At 42.8% G+C, this 13,853-nt stretch overlaps 1 protein-coding gene across 1 annotated transcript in view; it reads right to left on the reverse strand.

The window, feature by feature from the left end:
- Nucleotides 1-13,853, reverse strand: part of RHBDL3 (rhomboid like 3) — a 163,596-nt gene that overhangs the window by 83,574 nt on the left and 66,169 nt on the right. The window lies entirely within an intron of this gene.

Raw genomic sequence — 13,853 nt, forward strand, 5'->3', positions numbered from 1 at the left:
GGAGGAGTGAAGGGCTCTTCTGGTGAAGTATCTTTGGACATTTTCAAGAGTGTTAATGTCTGAGATGCGATTAGGGATCCAAACAGATGAGCTGTATGCAGCAGACAAATCAAAGTGAATTGCAGGAAGAGGCAATTACAGGTAGTCCTTGACTAGCAGTTCATTTAGTGACCAAGCAATAGCAATGGCACTTAGACTTATATACTGCTTCATAGTGCCTTTACAGCCCTCTCTAAGTGGTTTACAGTCAGCCTATTGCCCCAAACAGTTTGGGTCCTTATTTTACCCACCTTGGAAGGATAGATAGTCAACCTTGAGCCTGGTGAGATTTGAAATGCCAAATTGCAGGCAGCCAGCAGACAGTAGAAGTAGCCTGCAGTACTGCACTCTAACCACTGACTGCACCACTGCTGCTCTGGGTCAAAGTTACAATGGCCCTGAAAATAATGACTTTAGGGCCATTTCCCCACACTTATGACCACTGTAGCATCCCAGTGGTCATGTCATTCACATTCAGATGCTTGACAAGTGACTCCTATTGATGATGGTCGCAGGGTTCAGGAGTCATTTTGCGACCTTTTGACAATGGAGAAGCCAGATTCATTTAACAACCATGTGACTAATTTAACAACTGAAGTGATTCACAACAAATGTGGCAAGAAAAGTTGTAAAAAGGGGACAAATTCACTTAAGGAAATTTTCACTCATCAGAGGATTGCCTGTATAAGTGTCCACTCTCTGTTTCCATTTTAGGCTGGTATGTGTGCTGTCAGTCTTTGTCAGGAAACAAATACACTGCTCAAAAAAATAAAGAACACATCCTAGATCTGAATGAATGAAATATTCTCATGGAATACTGTACTTTGTTCTGTACAAAGTTAAATGTGCTGACAACAGCATGTGAAATTGATTGTCAATCAGTGTTGCTTCCTAAGTGGACAGTTTGATTTCACAGAAGTTTGATTTACGTGGAGTTATATTGTGTTGTTTAAGTGTTCCCTTTATTTTCTTGAGCAGTATACTTAACAAATTTATTTAATGCTAAAACTGATACTACCCAAATTCCAAAATCACCTTTCTTCCTAGAGGTTTACTTCGGCTTCCTAAATAAACCATGGCTCAGAAACCATGGCTCAGTATTTAAACCATGAATTATTTATTCATAATTAAACAAATCTAAATTAGCTGAGCATGTTCAGTCATAAAATATGTTTCACAAATCACAATGGCTGCATTCGCATAACATACTATATCAAATCAAGTCAAACAGCTTGAGGGAATGTAAATCTCTGGTTTGAATGCAGACTCAGAATGTGGCAATAAAGGATAATATTTGTAGCCCAGGATTGAAGTGAGGGGTCCCTGGTACTTTCTGAGCTTGGATGTTTTCTTGCAGATATTTCACTACTCAAACTAGGTAGCGCCATTGGTGGTAGTCCTTAGTCATTGATGTTATTACCTAGTTTGGGTAATGAAATTGCAAGACAACAACCAAGCTCAGCAAGCACCAAGGTCCCCATAGAACCTTTTCCCTCAAGTGCTGAAAGAACGTGCACACAGTGTATGATGCATACGTAAGTGCCCGCACCCATAATTCAATGCCTGGGGAGGGGGAAAACAGCTTCCCCCATCCCCTGGAGGTTCTCTGGAGGCAGGAAATGGCCTGTTCCTCAACTTTTTCTGGGCCACTAGGGTCATGTTTCGCCCTTCCCAGGCTCCAAAGACTTTCCTGGAGCTGAGGCAGGGTGAAAATGCTCTCCCCCATCCCCCTGGAGGCTCTCTGGATGCCAAAAACACCCTCCTTGTCCTTGTTAGATATTCAAGGATGTTTTCTTGGAAATGAACTGCTCTAAGGAATATTTTTTTAAAAAATTGAGAAAATCAGATTTTACCCACTGAAATGACAAATGTTAACATATTATCTATCATAATGTTGTAAGACGCCCCTAGGCCTCAGAGACAGGTGGCATATAAATCCGATAAATGAATGAATGAATGAATGAATCCAATAAATGAATGAATGAAAGAATAAATGAATAAATAAATAAATGCAGTGATTTTAAATTTTAAAGTACCCAGTTTTTCTCAAAATAAGACCTTCCCTGATAATAAGCCCAATAGAGCTTTTGAATGCATAGCAATAAGGCCAAGCTCTTATTTCATGAACCCTGACAAAAATAAGACAGTGTCTGGGGAAACACGGTAGGTAAGAATAGGTAAAATGGTGACTTCATATGAAAATAATGTTTAACGTGTTGCTCGTTTGTAGTTAAAAATCCTTCAAACAGAACAAATTTCTATCTTACGAAGATTGCTTTAAGATTCACTGGGTGCCAGAGGTGGATAATACTGTATTATCTTTGTAAGTACTGTAGTTTTATTTCTGCAACACAGAAGAGTGATTAATGGAGAGATAAAATATGCTGTTTTACAATCAATGGTTTGGTGATCACAAAAGGAGAAAGCTAAGGCTGGCATCAGACGAAAGGTATTTGCCTTTATAAACTGAAATCCCCACAGAAGCTCGGAGCAATTTACAGTAAATCCAATGCAACTTCATCTTGGCTGGGCGTCCTCTGTCTGCAGGCCGGTCTTTGATCTTCTCAACTTGGCCTGCCGGCTTCGGGTTGCCAATAATAATGATATCAAGCTTGTCACTTGAGTTGAAAGGCGGAAGAAAAGAGGTGGAGATTCATGAGAGAAGTTCAGCCCAGGAGGGCATTTTTCCATGGAAACATTTTGTCTGTGGAAAAGGCAGCTTGGTAAAAGCAACAAAACCCTTTTTGAAGAAGCTGGCTCTCGCTGACTGCAAACAAAGCTCCCACCTTTGGCTGGGATTGATTGGCTTGGCAAACAGGCAGGGGAGTGGGGGCAGGAGGCAAAAGGAGCAGCTTGCCAGCAGCTAAATTGGGTAGTGTTTTTCTTCTTCTTCTTCTTTTCAGTCTTGAAGTAGAAAAGAAACCTACAGTAAAACAGTTACCCAAGTTAGCTGAGGCAGATGGCTGGGCCAGGAGAGCGTATGGATTACGCTGCTGCTGCTTCAAACAGATTACCTCAGATCAGTCAGGAATTTGTGGCCTGACTTGATCAGGGTGTCCAGGGGGAAAGAATAGAATAGAATTCTTTATTGACCAAGTATGATTGGACACGCAAGGAATTTGTCTTGTTTCATATGCTCTCAGTGCACATACAAGAAAAAGATACATTTGTCAAGAATCATGTGGTACAACACTTAATGATTGTCATAGGGGTCAAATAAGCAATCAGGAAACAATCAATATTAATAAAAATCTTAGGATACAAGCAACAAATTACAGTCATACAGTCCTAAGTGGGAGGAAAAGGATGATAGGAATGATGAGGAAAAAAACCTAGTAAAAATAGAAGTGCATATTTAGTAAATAGTTTGACAGTGTTGAGGGAATTATTTGTTTAATGGTATTCGGGGGGGAAAACTGTTCTTTAAACTTTTTAAAAATTGTTGGATTATTTATGATTTGTTGTTACATGTTGTGAGCCGCCCCGAGTCTTCGGAGAGGGGCGGCATAGAAATCGAATAAATAATAATAATAATAATAATAATAATAATAATAATAATAATAATAATAAATTGTGTCTAGTTGTCTTGGTGTGCAGTGCTCTGTAGCGACGATTTGAGGGTAGGAGTTGAAACAGTTTGTGTCCAGGATGCGAGGGGTCAGTAAATATTTTCCCCGCCCTCTTTTTGATTCATGCAGTATAGAGGCCCTCAATGGAAGGCAGGTTGGCAGCAATTGTTTTTTCTGCAGTTCTGATTATCCTCTGAAGTCTGTGTCGGTCTTGCTGGGTTGCAGAACAAAGCATTTTGAAATTCCTTGATATTTTCCTGAAATTTCCTTGTAACTTGCAATCTCGTTAAGGTATGGTCGTAGATGACGTCAGACCAAACGGCTAAGCCATGAAGAAATATCGGTAACTGAGGAAGCAAGTTGTTGCCACAGTTATGCTCAGTTTTGTTTGACTCTCCCAAGCAGCGCAATCCGGGGGTTTTTTCCCACATGATTTTTCCCTGACTTTTAAGTATTTTAATACAGTTTATTTTTTTCCTCTGATTTATTCCGTTTTTTTCACAAATGTCCTGATATTTCCCTGAGATTTCCCTAATTTCCCTGTTTTCCAGGTTTGCTGAACACCCTGTTTGATAGACATCTTAAGGAAGAGGGCAGATAGGGGAGGGCCACTTCCCGGAGAGAAGGAAACCTAGATGCAAGGGTATCCCAATTGCCAAAGGAATCGTGATAGAAGGATTCTGAACATGCAAGCAATGAGGGGAGACTCCAACCCAGTCATGGTGAACCTTTTTCATTTTGCGTGCTAAAAGTGTGTGTGTGTGCATGGGCGCATGTACCCACACTCATTCTCTTCCCCCCGCATGCACACTCCACGCTTCCCCTGCGCATGTACACAATCCCCCTCCATCCCCATGCATGCGCACAGGCTTCAATGAGGCCTGGGATGGTGAAAAAAAATGGCCAAATGGGCAAACTGGAAGTTTGGAAAATATCTACTTCCGGTTTGTTTGAAGCCCCCCCCCCCCCCCCGAGTGTGAAAAACAGCTCAACGGGCAAACCGGAAGTCGGTTTTTCCAAACTTCCAGTTTGTGTTAGGCGTTTTTTGGCACTTTGGAGAGCGAAACAGCATTCCCCAAGGCCGAAAACCAGCTGGCTAGCAGGCGCATGTGTGCTGGAGTTAACGTAAGGCAGAGTCTCACATGCCTTCCGATATGGCTCCATGTGCCACAGGTTTGCCATCATGGCTCTAACCCGCCTTCTGCTGCCAGAATCCCAGCGACCAATTAGGTCCCACAGAGTTGTCCTTCTCCAGGTCCCACCGATGAAACAATATCTTCTGGCGGAACCCAGGGGAAGAGTCTTCTCTGTAGTGGCCCCGATCCTCTGGAAACAACTCCCCCTGGAGATCAGGACTGCCCCCACCCTCCTTGCCTTTCGCAAACTCCTAAAAACCCACCTCTGCCGTCAGGCATGGAGAAATTGATTCCCCCTGGCTGTTCTGTTTTATGTATGGTTTGTTTGGGTTGCATGAATGTTTTATATTAGGGGTTTAATGTTTTTTAATCATTGGATTTGTCCTGTGCTTTGCTGTTGTGAGCTGCTCCGAGTCTTCGGAGTAGGGCGTCATACAAATCTAATTAATAATAATAATAATAATAATAATAATAATAATAATAATACCTGCTGTCACCATGACCAACTCACCGTGGCCAATTCACCACAGTCAACTCGCCGCGGCCAACTCACTGCAGGACAACTCACCACGGAACAAGAGTTACACTAGTATCAAAGAAATAGTGCAATAGACCCATTAAAGAAAGGATGCTAAAGGGTCCCATTCCAGGTGGTTTCCAGAACTTGGGAGAGTTTTTTAGGCCACTCTTACTGTGTGTCTCACCTAAGTGAGGGGTCCTCGGTCACTCGACCCCTGCAGGGTTTGGCCAGCTTTTGGCACCAAGAATGGAGGCTGGGAGCGCTGTTCTTCCCACCAAAAGCTTTCTGAAAAGATGACCGGAGCCTGCCAGGAGGCAATCACTTGTCCTTTCAGGCTTTGGGTGGCTTTCCTCAAGACTTTTGGTGTGAAGAATGGAGGTCAGGAGCAGCACACACGGCGCTCCCAGTCTCCGTTCTTCACATCAAAAGCTTTTTGCAAAGACAACCAGAGCCTGCAGAGACATAAGTCAGAGGTGAATTGATGTTAATACCACTACTGGTGCGCTGTGCGCGCAGCTTCGGTAGTCTTGTGCACATGTGTCCCAGCGTGTTTTTGTGTAGGAAGCAAAAACGCGCTGAAATCTTGCAAGGGGACGTGTGCGTGCGCGAGAGATTCTGTGAGTTTGCGGAGAGGGGCGGCATATAAATCAAATAAATCAATCAATTATGCTTCCATGCATGCGCGGAAGCCAAAAATCACCGAAATCTCGCTCATTGTATGCATCCCTTCATGAGATTTGTCTTCTGCACATGTGCACAAAGAAAAAATATGAAAAAATTAAAGAAAAAAGATGGCAGTGTCCATAGGACTGGTACCAGAGCAGTCGCATGCAAATTGCGCAATCTGGTGGCCGCTACCGGTGTGCAGTCCGCTACCGCACCAGTAGCAACTCACTACTGACGCAGGCAAAGAAACTGCCACAGAGAAGCTGGAGAGGACACAGCTGGCTAGATCTTTGCAAGGTAAGCAAGTCACCACAGGCCCAGCGCCTGTGGAGATCTGGCGGGGGGGGGTAGGCAGGGCCAATGTTGCAGTGCCTCTGTGGTCATTCGCAAGGGTGAGCAACTGAGCCATGGTGCTGCAACATTTGTAAAGTCGGGAGTGTGTCATAAGTACTCTCTCTATGTGTGTTGATATTGTAATGTTGGTTATGACCTATAAGTGTTGGTTATGACCTATAAAGCCCTTCATGGCATCGGACCGGAATATCTCCGGGACCGCCTCCTGCCGCACGAATCCCAGCGACCAGTTGGGTCCCACAGAGTTGGCCTTCTCCGGGTCCCGTTGATTAAACAATGTCATCTGGCGGGACCCTGGAGAAGAGCCTTCTCTGTGGCGGCCCCGACCCACTGGAACCAGCTCCCCCCAGATATCAGAGTTGCCCCCACCCTCCTTGCCTTTCGCAAGCTCCTTAAAACCCACCTCCGTCGTCAGGCATGGGGAAATTGAAATTTTTTTCCCTTCCCCCTAGGCTTATAGAATTTATACATGGTATGCTTGTTTGTATGATTGGTCTCTTAAATTGGGGTTTTTTAGATTACTTTTTAATATTAGATTTGTTACATTGTCTTCTTTATTGTTGTTAGCCGCCACGAGTCTTCGGAGAGGGGTGGCATACAAATCTAATAAATAAATAAATAAACGTTGTATGGTCGTAACTCAAGGATTACCTGACTAGCCCTGATGATGCTACTTAGTTTGGGTAATGAAACATCTGCAAGCAAACAAACAAGCTGTGAGAGCATCAAGGACCCCACCATTCAATGCTCGTCTCCTTTATTGGTATCACCCAAGTGCCGCAGGGGAGCCGAGAACTTCATCCCCATGTGGATCAGCTGGCTGCTTTTTAAAACCATTCGGCCTCACCATAACTGGAGGAGATGGGGGACATGTCAAGGCAGCGAGGAGGCAGCCAGTGTTGTAAAGATGTCCTCTTAAAGGTTACCTTTTATCCTTCTTATTTTTATAATCTCTGGTTTTCAATTCCAGCCCATTTGATTTTATAGAGCCTCCTACGCTCATGTTTTCATTGCAACAGCCTTGTGCTGCCTTATCAGAACCCCCGAGATAGAGAAAGGAGGGGGAAAAAATCCTTAACCAGAGACAGTGGATAAATCAGCTCTGCAACGCAAGTGAAAGATGTTCTACTGCAAAATAAATCTCACCGGTGGAGCCTGGAAAATGTAAAGCTTAGGCCCAGGTGATTTCAGAAACATATTCACGTAGGTTTCTCGGCCCCAAGGAAGGGCGGCCCTTAGTTGAGTAGCCTTTTAAACTTCTCAACCTAAAGTCTGGACAAATGGACAAATAAGAGGCCAAAAAAAGACACATGGGGCTCTTTGGCCTCCTTTGTTATTGCTCCCTCTTTCCCTCAACGCAACCACACATTGGATGCCCAGTTCAGCATCTGTGCTGGATTTACTACATGTTGTAAAACCTGAAGGACAGGCTGCTGAAAAAGCAGCGCACCAGCAGCGGGAACATCTTTTTCCGCACCTGAGCCACTGATCAATGGTTGCCCTGGAGAGCATCCAAAGCTTGTAATACAGGTGAGGAGAGACTGATACCTATTCACCTCCTGCAGGATTTTTGCATCTGGGCAATAGCCAATGCCTCTTTGGTTTCCAGTGGCTTTGAAAGAGGTGCTGATCTATCATCCCCTGCTCAAGAGGCCAGCTCTGGATTGATTGATTGATTGATTGATTGATTGATTGATTGATTGATTGATTGATTGATTTATTTATTTACTTACTTACTTACTTACTTACTTACTTACTTACTTACTTACTTACTTACTTACTTACTTACTTACTTACTTACTTACTTACTTATTTAGATTTGTATGCCGCCCCTCTCCGCAGACAACCAACTTTGGGGGAAATGTGCTGATAGACTAAAGCAGGGCTAGGCAAAGTTGGCTCTTCTATGACTAGTGCTAGCTCAGGAATTCTAGGAGTTGAAGTCCATATGGGATTGGATGGCATAGAAGTCAAAGAATAAAATCTGCACTTCTATTCTACTAGTTTTTCTCATCATTCCTATCACCCATTTCCTCCCATGTTGACTGTATGACTGTAACTTGTTGCTTATATCCTAACATTTTTATTAATATTGCTTCTTCATTGCTTATTTGACCCCTATGACAATCATTAAGTGTTGTACCACATGATTCTTGACAAATGTATATTTTATTTTATGTACACTGAGAGCATATGCACCAAGACAAATTCCTTGTGTGTCTAATCACACTTGGCCAATAAAATTCTATTCTATTCTATTCTATTTTATAAGTAAGTAAGTAAGTAAGTAAGTAAGTAAGTAAGTAAGTAAGTAAGTAAACAAACAAACAAACTTTGCCTACTCCTCAACTAAAGGGATATTTAGTTCAGCTTAAGAGCTGTTTCTTTAAGAGATTGCATTAGGGTTCTTCTATGACTTGTGGACTTCAGTTCCCAGAATTCGTGAGCCAATGATTCTAGATCAGGTATTCTGGGACATAGTTCCCTCTAAGCTGAGCAGTGAGCAATCGCTCACTTAAAAATCATCATCAACTCAGAGTTTTCCAAACCTGCCCAGAAGCCGAGAGGGAAAGAGTGAGAGGGAAGGAGAGAGAGAGGAAGAGAGAGAAACAGATAGAAAAAAGAGAGGAAGGAAAAGAGAAAGAAAAAGAATGGGAGTAAGGAACAGAGAAAGAAAATCAAAATCTAGTTTGAAACTAGCTCAACTATTTAAGTGGCATTTTGATATTGATAGAGTTGCCCTATTATGAGCTCACTATTATAGACACACAGTACAGTATTTTATTTTGAAATTCTATGAGGCAAAACAGGGTGGGTTTTTTGTTTGTTTGTTTGTTTGTTTGTTTGTTTGTTTGTTTATTTATTATTTCTGTGCCGCCCAATCCCGAAGGGACTGCCGCTCAGACACTATACTTTTCTGCCCACCCCCCCAAAAAATTAGAGGGAACACTGTTCTGGGAGTTGAAGTCCACATTTCAAAGAGCCAACTTTGCCTACCCCTGTATTAGGGGAATGTAGTAACAGATTGCACTCTGGGTTGCACTCAGAGTGCAACTACATTGCACTCTGGGTAATGTAGTCCATGGCATGTGACCTCATCTGTGTGTTCTTATTGGCTATACCTAGGCAGTTGCGTAATTGTGCCTCCAACAGCCATTTTTAAGTCTTAACAAGGGACTAGGCAACTGCCAGCACATGGGAGAAATGAATCTCTTTTCACTTACATGTAATGGGACAGATTATGGACATAAGATCTGAGGAATTTCATCTCTTAGTAAGCCTATGATATGGAGATACCAGAAAATAAATGTAATCTATATGATCTATCCATTTGCATGGAGTTTTATCTGAGTGAGAAAAGCATTTCTAAGCTTGGACCAAATAGTGGGAAGACCACTCCAAACAGCCCTGGAGGATGTGGATTATGTAGAGGCATGGCAGTCTGGATTCAGACTTGGCCATGTGGCAGCAGCCATATAGATGCCTGTCATAAATGACCTGTGGTAAGATCTGAATGACAGCAACATAATTTTCCTGCAACTCAGTGGAACATGTCCATGGTCCTCTCAGGGGTCCTTGACATTGCCAACTACAATGACCTTCAGGGGTGTCTTTGATGATTAGAAGCTGCACTGTTGTTGCATTCCATAGAGCAGTGTTTCCCAACCTTGGCAACTTGCAGATATCTGGACTTCAACTCCCAGAATTCCCCACCCAGCACTCGCTGGCTGGGGAATTCTGGGAGTTGAAGTCCAAATATCTTCAAGTTGCCAAAGTTGGGAAACACTGCCACAGACTGATGCTTATTCATAGCAGCAATCTTTACAGGTAGTCTTCGACTTGAAACAGTTAATTTAGTGATCACTCAAAGTTACAACAGCAGTGAAAAAAAGGGACTTTTGACTGTTTTTGCATCCACATGACTACGTAATGAAAATTCAGATGCTTGGCAACTGACTCATATTTATGACCCAGGATCCTTTGATCCACTTTTGCAACCTTCAGACAAGCAGAACCAATGAGGAAGCCAGATTCGCTTACCCACCATGTGACTAACTTAACAACTACAAGGCTTCACTTAACAACTATGGAGAGATAAGTTATAAAACGGGGCAAAGCTCGCTTAAGAAATGTCTCCCTTAGTAACCAAATAACTTGGGCTCATTTGTGGTGATAAGTAGAGGACCACCTGTACAGTGTCTATGGAGATTCTCAATCCTCCAAGTCATTGGTGGTCCTAAAGGAGCTTCTTTCCAAAAGGCAACTGAGCTTTTTGTGGATTTTTTTTTCCTTTGAAGCATTTTGCTTCTCATCCAAGAACCTTGTTCAGAACTTCAGAAGCACCTTCTCCAGTTACCTTTTGGGGGGGGCGACCACACCTTTGGGGCTCTTTACAGTGGTTCTGTTACTGTTCCAGTGAGCAGACCCAATCAATGGTGGTAGTAGGAAGGAGCCAGATATTTAGACATTCCATTATGGGGTGCCCCAAGACTCAGTCCCCTCCACAATCTTTTTCAACATGTATTTGAAGTGGATGGGAAATGCCATCTGCTTGCTTAAAATGAGGTACAGTGATACCTTGTCTTACAAACGTCTCGTCATACAAACTTTTCGAGATAGAAACCCGGGGTTTAAGATTTTTTTGCCTCTTCTTACAAACTATTTTCACCTTACAAACCTACCGCCGCCGCTGGGACGCCCCCTCTCCGGACTTCCGTTGCCAGCGAAGCACCTGTTTTTGCGCTGCCAGGATTCCCCTGAGGCTTCCCTCCATGGGAAACCCCACTTCCGGACTTCCATGTTTTTGTGATGCTGCAGGGGGATCCCAGCAGGAGAATCCCAGCAGTGCAAAAACGGGCGCTTCACTGGCAACAGAAATCCGGAGGTGGAGTTTCCCATGGAGGGGAGCCTCGGGGGAATCCCAGCAGTGCAAAAACGGGCGCTTTTGGGCTTGCACGCATTAATCGCTTTTCCATTGATTCCTATGGGAAACATTGTTTCGTCTTACAAACCTTTCACTTTAAGAACCTCATCCCAGAACCAATTAAGTTTGTAAGACAAGGTATCACTGTATATTCAATATAATAAAGAAATCCAGCTATCCGGACTCGATAAGGGATTTGGGAGAAGTCTTAACTGTGAAGGCTGTCAGGCCCTGGATGGGGAGAAACGGGCTTGGGCTCAACTAGAATTACGGTAGCTGAATTAAGTGCTAATTTGCACCTCTACTGATATCCTGGATAATTTTAACTTTGACTCCCAAAGGGATTTTTTTTAAAAACAATCACCTCAATCTACAGCTTGGATTCACAGCTTTGGAAGCAGATGGTAAGGGGTTTGGAGGCCAAATCCTATGAAGACCGATTAACGGAATTTGATATATATTCAGTCTAAAGAAGAGAAAGCTATGGGGAGACATGATAACTGCTTCCCAATACTTGAGGGATGTCAGGGAGGAGACGGTGTGGAATTATTCTCCATGGGCCCGAAGGTAAGATGAGAACCAGAGAGCGAAAGCTTTACAGGGAGAGATTTAAGCCTGAAAGAAGGCGCACTAAGAGAGCCACTTGGCTTCAAAGTGGAAGTGGAATTATTCAAGAAAAGTTTGGACAGCCATTCAGCAATCAATAGCCACAACGTCAAATGACAGCTTATTTGAGCCTATCACAACCTTCATATCTTCCCTCACCAATTTGGCGGGGAAAAATTCAAACTTAGTGACAGGTTGTCTCAAACCTTCACTGATTGAGAAAGTAAATCCTGGCATTGCCCCACATAAGGTCAGGAGAGAAGTAGCAGCAGATGCTGAGAGACCTAAGCAAGACAATGACCTTGGAACACCCTATGAGCCGACATATTCCTCAGACCTAGGAACAGTTTTGTGGTGAGAACAAACATTCATGTGGGTACAAGATAAAAAACCATAGCAGGCTATAGAATGGATATAATATAAGAGATCAGTTCTGGTGTGTGTAAAATTATTGTGATGTTTTTAAAAATAAAAAATTGAATAAATAAAGCTTTAAAAAAATCACCATAACAAAATTGAATTGAAACATGGAGTTAGAATACCATCGAGCAAGTAGTAATCTTATAGGAAGATAGGGCTGAAGGATCTGACCTCCCTTATATAACTTGGAAGACCCTAAATACTGTATTTTTTGGAGTATAAGATGTACCTTCCCAACCCCCCAAAGAGACTGAAAACTTGGGTGTGTCTTATACTCTAAATGTAGCATTTTAAAGCTTTTCCCCCCATCCCAATTGAGATGCTAACAATCTTCCCAGCTCTTTCCGACTTGCTGGCTTTTCGGGAAAAGGTTTTTTCAGCCCTAGCGAGGTGCTAACAATCTTCCCAGCTTGCAGGATATTTTTCATTGTTACTCCAAAGAAGTTTTTTTCCAGCCCTAAGTCTTTGCAGGCTTATTTTCATTGCTATTGGCTCCGAAGAAGTTTTTTTTTTAGCCCTAACCAGGGGATAAAATAATGTGCTAAAGCTGACCAGACTAAGGAGATGAATACCTGGTAAGTAGACTTTCCCCCCTATTTTCCTCCCCAAAACTAAGGTGTGTCTTATACTCTGAAAAAAAATACGATAAGTTACAAGTTAAAGACCGTAAGCGTAAAACCAATATTGCTAAAGTGGAGGCCATTAGCAGATAACAACACACTACATGAATGTGGAGAGAAAAAGAACCTGGCCCATCTGCTGGTACTGTTTATCAGTTACTACCAGAAACATGTACCAGTCATGACTTATTTTTGGCCAATAACAAAGCCAAGAAGGTGGCTTCATTATTGCAGTTTTAAGTTTAAAGTTTAATCTAGACATGGAAGAAGAACCAATTCAGAGGCAATGTTTTCAAGGTGATTTAAATATGTGTGCACTTGTGTGAACTAGCCTTAGAAGACCTCTGACTTTGCGTACCCCTACAAATGTGAGGCTATAGGTTACTTTCCAGCGGGGTTTTGCTGTGCCTTATTACTGTCAACTGAACAGAGAGCAGTTACGATTTTGAGTAGCTTATTAATTAGTGATGGGCGAACCGAACTCGCACAATTCGGGTCCATACCGAATTTTGCGGTGTTTGGTATGCTGAACCCGAACTCGAAATTTTTTGAAACTTCCGGCAAAGTTCGGGGTCGCGTTTGGCATTTGGAGCTTTGACGTCACCGGCAGGTTGCTAAGGACGCCAAGATGATCACTTGCTGGATTCCATGGAATCCAGGAAGTGATCACCTTGGCGTACTTAGCAACATGCCAGTATACGTGACATCAAAGCTCCGCCCGCGGAATCTCTTTGTGGGATTCCCCGTTCAGGTTCGGGTTCGGGTTCGGTCGAATTTTGCCTAAAGTTCGTCCGAACCTGCCGAACCCGAACACCGTTGAGTTCGCCCATCACTATTGTTAATGCTTTTTTCATTTCAGTTTGCGTTGAGTTCTTTAAAGTGATTTAATTGTTTATATTGTTTCACTTTTCTACTATTAAGGATTTTTAAAAGAATGTTTGGAAATCACCATCTCAGGAAAATAAGACTGTCTTTAAGTTACACACTTTTCTTACGCTC

Source organism: Erythrolamprus reginae, chromosome 2 (assembly GCF_031021105.1).
Source record: "Erythrolamprus reginae isolate rEryReg1 chromosome 2, rEryReg1.hap1, whole genome shotgun sequence".
Taxonomy (NCBI): Eukaryota; Metazoa; Chordata; class Lepidosauria; order Squamata; family Dipsadidae; genus Erythrolamprus; species Erythrolamprus reginae.